Source organism: Papio anubis, chromosome 10 (genome assembly GCF_008728515.1).
Source record: "Papio anubis isolate 15944 chromosome 10, Panubis1.0, whole genome shotgun sequence".
NCBI lineage: Eukaryota > Metazoa > Chordata > Mammalia > Primates > Cercopithecidae > Papio > Papio anubis.
Window position 1 is genome coordinate 123868163 of NC_044985.1, and position 7345 is coordinate 123875507.

Sequence of the window (7345 nt, forward strand, 5' to 3'; positions counted from 1 at the left end):
ATACAAAATACATAATCTGACCATAATGAAACCAAAGAAGAAATCAATAACAAAAAGATAACAGGAGTATCTCAAAGCACTTGAAAATTACAAAACAAATTTATAAATAATACATGGCTTCAAGAAATATCCTAGAAGAAAATTAAATAATACAGACAAAAAGAAATAAAAACACACATACCAAAATTTGTGGGGTGCATATTAAATGCTTACATTAGAAAAGAGGAAGAGTCCCAAATCAATAATTTAAGTGCCAAAATAATCTAAATTCCTACACAAATAAACTAGGGAAAAGGGCACAATAAACACAAAGCAAGAAAAAAAAGAAAAAGAAAATTAAAAAGCAGAAATCAATGAAATTGAAAACAGAAAAATAAGAGGAAATCAAGAAAATAAAAACTTGTTTCCAAGAAAATATCAATAAAATTAATAAACCTCTAGCAAGACAGACAAAGGAAAAAGAGAGAAGACACAAATTACCAATGCTGGAAATGAAAGAGGCGATATTACTACAGACCCTGCAGCCATTAAAAGGAGCAAATATTACAAACATTCCTGCACACATAAATTTCACAACTTGGATGACATGGATCAATTACTTGAAAACTACAGCTCATCCAATATAAAATGCATTTGATCTCTAATTTAAAAGCCTCTTTAAAAGTCTCCATGCCCAGGTGGTATCAGTGGAGAATTCTACCAAACATTCAAAGAGGAATTAGCACCAATTATACACAATCTCTTCCAGAAAATAAAGGAGAAAAAAGCATATCCTTTTTCCTTTTATGGGACTGGTATTACCTTAATAAAAACCTGAAAAAGAAAGCACAAAAATGAAAAATATCAATATCCTTCATGAACTTAGATGCAAACATCCCCAGCAAAATACTAGCAAATTCAATCAAACATTACAAAAAAAAAAAAAGAATCATACCCCACAATCAAGTAGGTTTAATTGCAGGAATGCAAAGTAGGGTTCATTGAAATTAATATAATACACCATCAACAGGTAAACAGGTAAAGAAGAAAAACTCACATCATCATATCAATTGATGATGCAGAAAACGTACTTGACAAAAGCCAATGCACTCATTTATGATGTAAAAAAAAAAAACTCTCAGCAAACAGGTAGAGAGAGGAACTTCCTCAACTTGATAAAGAACATTTACCAAAAAAAGAAATCACAGCTAACATAACACTTAATAATAAAAGACTCAGATCCTGAATATCACGAAGAAGCTGGAGATGTCTACTATTACCACTCCTATTCAATGTAGGACCAAAAATCCTAACTAGAGTAATAAGTCAAGAAAAGAAAACAAATGGCATAGAGATTGGAAAAAAATAAAGAAAAGCTCTTCTTATTTGCAGATGACATGATGGTATACATAGAAATTATCTCCTCCTCAATTATTTTAAAATTCTTAGAACTAATGTGTGTTCATCAAGGCTGCAGGATACAAGAACAACACACATAAAAATTATTGTATTTCTGTATAATAGCAATAAGCCCATAGAAACTGAAATTAAAAACACACTGCAGTGTATTTACAATAACTCAAAAAATTGCCTAAGTATAAATAAACATGCCATGTGCAGGATCTGTACTTTGAAAACTACAAAATGTTAATGAGATAAGTAAAATAAAATCTAAATAAATGGACAGAAATATCATGTTCATGAATTGGAAAATTCAATTCTCCCTAAATTCATCTACAGTCTTAGTGTAGTTCCTATTAAAATCCTAGCAGAAACCTGTACAGATGTGAATAAGCATATCTTATATTTTATATGGAAAGGAAAATAAACCAGACTACCTTAAACAAATTTTGAAAAAGAAGAAAAATGTGGGAGGAATCATACTACCTGATTTTAATTTTTATTCCATCATTACGGTAATCAAGACTATAGAGAAACAGAGAGAAGAGAGAACAGAATAAAGAACCTAGAAACAGATCCATACAAGTACTTCCAACTGATGTTTGACAAACGTGCAAAAGCAATTCAATGGAGAAGGGATAGTCTTTCTACAAATAAATGGTGCTGGAGTGAGTGAACAGCCACTGGCAAAAGAAATGACAATGACAATGGCAAAAGAACTGCAACCTAAGTCTCCCTTTATGTACAAAAATTAACTCACGATGGACCACAGACTTAAATGTAAAGTGTAAAACTACTAAACTTATAGAAAACAACAGAGAAGGACATCTTTGGAATCTAGGGTTAGGTGAAGAATTCTTAGACTTGGCTTGTAAAGTATTATCAATTTTAAAACATACACAAAATTGGACTACATGAAAATTTAAATTTTTGCTCGTGAAAAGCCCTAGTGAGGGGATGAAAAGACAAGCTACAGGGTGGGAGATCACCTGGCAGAGGACAAAATCTGAAATACATAAAGAAAGTCTCAAATCTCAGCAACGATAAGCTCAATCCAGTGAGAAAATGTGCAAGACATGAACAGATAGTTCACAAAGAGGATATACAGATGGGCACGTGAAAACATGTTAACATCACCAGTCACTAGAGAAATGAAGATTAAGACCACAATGAAATACCATTATACATCTTTCAGAGCAACTCAAATTACAAACAGAGACCACACCAAAGCCTGACGAGGATGCTGAGAAATTGTGTCCTTCACACAGCGTTGGTGGGAACGGAAGGTGGTACCCCACTTTGGGAAACATTTTGGAGTCTCTGATAAAAAATTAAACATACATTTACCCTATGATCCAGCAATGACACTTCTGGGCGTTTACACCAGAGGAATGAAACTTTCTGTCTACACAGAAACTTGTATACCAATGTTCACAGTGGCTTTATTCATAATTGCCAAAATCTGGAAACAATGTCAATTTCCTCCAGTGGGTGAGTGGTTAAACAAACTGTGGTACACTGGTAACGTGAGCTGAGCGATAAACAGAAATAAACTAGCATACAATGCTCCGGTCAACAACAGACCGAATATGCCACAGTGGTGCCATACGACTACAATGAAGCTGAAAAAATCCTATCCCCTAGTGACACTGCAGCCACCATATGTCATAGCGTGTCTGTGATGAGGCTGGTGTAAGTAAACCTACTGTGTGCCAGCCATATACAAGTCTAGCACATACAAGTATATACAGTACATAATACTGATGATGAAAATAAATGACGATATTACTGGTTTATATATTTAGTATACTATACTTGTTATCATAATTTCAGAGTGTATTCCTTCTACTTACAAAAAAATATAGATACCTGTAAAACAGCCTCAGGTAAGTCCTTCAGGAGGTGTCCAGAAGAAGGCATCATTATCACAGGAAAGACCAGTTCCATCTGTGCTATTGCTCCTGAAGACCTTCCAGCAGGACAAGAGGTGGAGGTGGAAGACAGCGACATCGTATTCGTCTGTCCTCATGCTGCTAATAAAGACGTACCCAAGACTGGGTAATTCATAAAGGAATGAGGTTTAATGGACTCACAGTTCCACATGGCTCAGGAGGCCTCACAATCATGGTGGAGAGCGAAGGGGAAGCAAGACACGTCTTACATGGTGGCAGGCAGGAGAGCATGTGCAGAGGAGCTTCCCTTTCTAAAACCATCAGATCTCATGAGACTGATTCGCTGTGACAAGAACAGCACAGGAAAGACCCATCCTCACGATTCGATGACTTCCCACCAGGTCCCTCCCACGACACGTGGGGATTATGGGAGCTACAATTCAAGATGAGACTTGGGTGGGGACACAGTTATACCCTATCAGATATGGATGATCCTGACCGTATGTAGACCCAGGCTAATGTGTGCATTTGTGCCTTAGTATTTTTTTAAAATGTAATAGAAAAAAGTTTATCGAATAAGGATATGAAGAAAGAAAATACAGCTGTAACATGTATTGTAAGGTAAATGTTATGAAACAGTCAGAAAGTTAAAAAAAAATCAAAAAGTGTATAAAGTAAAAAACTTAGAGTAAGCTAAGGTTAACTTACTGAAGAAAGAAAATTTGTAACCATAAATTAAGTTTAGCCTAAGTGTGCAATGTCTATAAAGTCTGTGGCAGTGCACAGTCATGTCCCAGGCCTTCATGTTCACCCGCCACCCACTGCCTGACTCACCGACCTTACGGTGCAGTCCTCAGGATGTATCCCCGTCATTACGCAAAGCAAGACCGCACTGCCACACTCACAGCCTGGAGGGGGCTCAAGGGCATTAGGCTGAATTTTAAAAGTTAATCTCTAAAGGTCACATGCTACACAATTCCATTTACACAAAATTCTCAAACTATCAAAATCACAGAGCTACAGAACAGCTTTGTGGTTGCCGCGGTTAGGGGTGGGGCAAGGGGAGACTGGGTGGCGACAGGGGACAGCCTGAGGGAGAACCACGTGATGACGTCAGCGTGGCAGCCGCCACAGGTGGTAAAATTCCATAAAACCACATGGAAAACAAGTGAGTGTAATGAAAGCTGGAAACACTCGGCAAGGCGGGTGGGCCCATCACTGTCGGGTCCCTGGTACCCCAATAAAGTGGCTGTTGGGGGGCTGGGCAAGGGCACAGCGGTCTTCTGCATGCTGCATTTGCAATTTCTTGTGCATCTGTAGTCATTGAATTAAAAGTTAAAAACAAAGACACAAAACACCAGTACCCAGGTAAACAGGAACTGAAGTCGAGAAGGGCCCTCCCACCCCACATGGGAAAACAGCAGACCCCAACACGGCACCCACACGAACACCAGTAAGAGGCAGAAGGTCTGTACCAAGATTCCGGGATTTTTTTAAAAAAAAATAACAAAAGAAGGAAACAAATGTAACAGAAAAAAAGGCAGGTACGAATGTCACTTTGAAGGCATGATTGTTCCATAAACAGAAGAAAATGTATACTTCCAACTGCTTTTATGTTTTCCAAGAAATAAAGGAGCCCATGAATTCCATGAATCATGACTAAAGAAAAGAAGGCAAAGACAAGATGAAAAATACAGCTGGAAACAAGAACACAGAGAAAAGAGGAAAACCACTTCCGATCTGAAAACTACTTCTATTATGATGATGATTATGTGGAGTCAGTTCCCTTACGGCAGGAAATCCCTGAAATCCCCGGAATCCAGGCCAGACTCCTCGGTCCCGGCCCCCGCGAGCTGCTGCATTCCCTCCGCTGGCCTCCCACCCAAGTGACTCCACTCACTGGGGCCTCCGGGTTCCTCCAGTCCTGCCTCTGTGGCTGCCTGTCAGTCCCTGCAGCCCCTGAAGCTCCTCTCCACAGGCTCAGAGGGGAGCCACGGGGTGGCCTCCACCGGGCTGCAGGTTTTCCCTGGGGGCTCCCACTCTGGCTGCCGGGGGGGGAAGCTCAGCAGCAGAGGGCACAGCCGGGCCCAGTGACCGAGGGTGCCAGGTTTAACGCGGTCCGTCTCCCACCCTGGAGTTGTGACAGCGATGTCTTGTTTCCAACTATGCTCTCCCCACAGGTGACCTCATCCCCAGGACCCTGGGGGACACTCTCACCTGTGATTCCCAAGCTGTCTCCAAGCCCTGCCTCATCTGCTCCAGATGCACCCAGCCGACCACCGGACGTCCCGTCCCAGGTCCCTCTGTGCATGGATGTCAGACCCTTCTGCATTCCCTGCAGTGTCCCTTCCAAAGAGGTGGCATCCCTGTTCCCAGCAGCCCAGGCCCAACTCGGAGCCGGTGTGGCTGCTCCTTTACCCCATTCCTCACATCAGCAAATCCTCCCAGTCTTGACTCGGAAACGCTTCGACTCCCATCGCCCTGCGGCCACCTGGATCCCACTCCCGATGTCAGGAGCCCCCAACTCTTCCTCCTGCACCTACTCCTGTCTCTGTCCGGTGCTCCGCACTGGCGCCCGGTGAGCTCAAGACAAGAACCAAAGCAGGCTTGAACCCCTCCCGTGCCTTCCCACTGCTCTTCAAAAATGAAGAGAAAGAGAACGCTGCATCTGGCTAATGAGATCATAACAAGATCGCCACCCGGCGTCTCCACAGCCGGGATGCAGCCACCCAGGCGAGACGCTGCCCTGACGCAGGGATGTGCCTGCCTGGGCACCAACCCGTGGCCTGGCCGCTGCCCTGGAGGCAGGGACAACGGCTGCGTCAGCCACTCACGGGTTACAGAGGACGGTACAGGGGAGAGACGCAGACATCGGTAAATTGTGGAAGGTGGTTGAGAATGGGAAGAAGGTGGGGCCAGGGTCTAATGAAGCCATTTCTCTTGTGTTCTCAGGCCTCACTCCTGAGCCTCCATAAAAAGAAAAAAATGAGTCAAAAAGAGCTCTTGCAAGGAATGCAAAATAAATAAGCCATGACAGTGTTTCCTCACCTCTCAACGTTATTTAATCAGTGATTTTCCTTCTCCTTGCAGGCTAGTGCATCTCACAAGCCCCGGAAGTGCGGCAGCCTTCGCTGCCCTGGTAAGGGCTGCCCTGCCCTCGACGATTTTGCCGACGACTTTGCCGAGATTTTGAAGTCGAGGAGTTTTGTTTGAAGCCGATTATGCCGATGAGCTGGATTATGATGAAGATGGAAGTTTATGAAGCCGGATGATTTTTGAATGATGATTTTTGCCGATTTGTTTTGCCGATTTGTCGGTTTGATTGTTTTGCCGAGTTGACGACGACTTTACCTTTGTCCGTTTTATCGCTTTGGATGCCCTCCCTCAGAGACCTTTCTGGACCCCGCCCCCATGTGGGTCCAGTCTCGATTGCCACTTCATGATGAGGACCAAGTCACACCAAGCAGAAAGACGGTCCTACCTGTCTGTAGGCAGTGGTTTCCAGTTCCTCTGCACCCCACTGCTCAAGCAGCCTCTGCTGACTCTGCCTGCCTGCCACCCCCCAAAGCTCCACAGATTCCTCCTGTGGTGGCACTCCAATAATCAGTGGTGAGCACCAGGGAGGAAAGGAGTACACAGAAGCTGGGCCGCGGGAAACAGGGGGGTGGGGCGGGCAAGGACTTAATTCAGGAACCGGACCAGAGGAAGAGTCGGCAGGGGAACGTAGCAGGGCGGAGGCCCCAGTGGATGGTGCATGGCGCCAGGAGGAGCAGCAGGGTCCAGGGAGGGTGTGGGAGGGAGGGAGGTCAGGAGGTAGCAGGAGGGAGCGGCAGGGTCCAGGAGGGGTGTGGGAGGGAGGGAGGTCAGGAGGTAGCAAGGTCCTGGTGGACAGGTACAGCATGCTCAGGAGGAGGGGCAGGGTCCAGGAGGGGGTGGCAGAGAGGGAGGTCGGGGGTCAGCAGGGCCCTGTGGAGAATGGCGTTTAGCTTCTTAGGGCTGTGGGAGCCTCGGAGGGTTTTGAGCACAGCAGTGACTTGATTTGCTAAACTGGCTGTTTCTGGTCCCACTGGCTT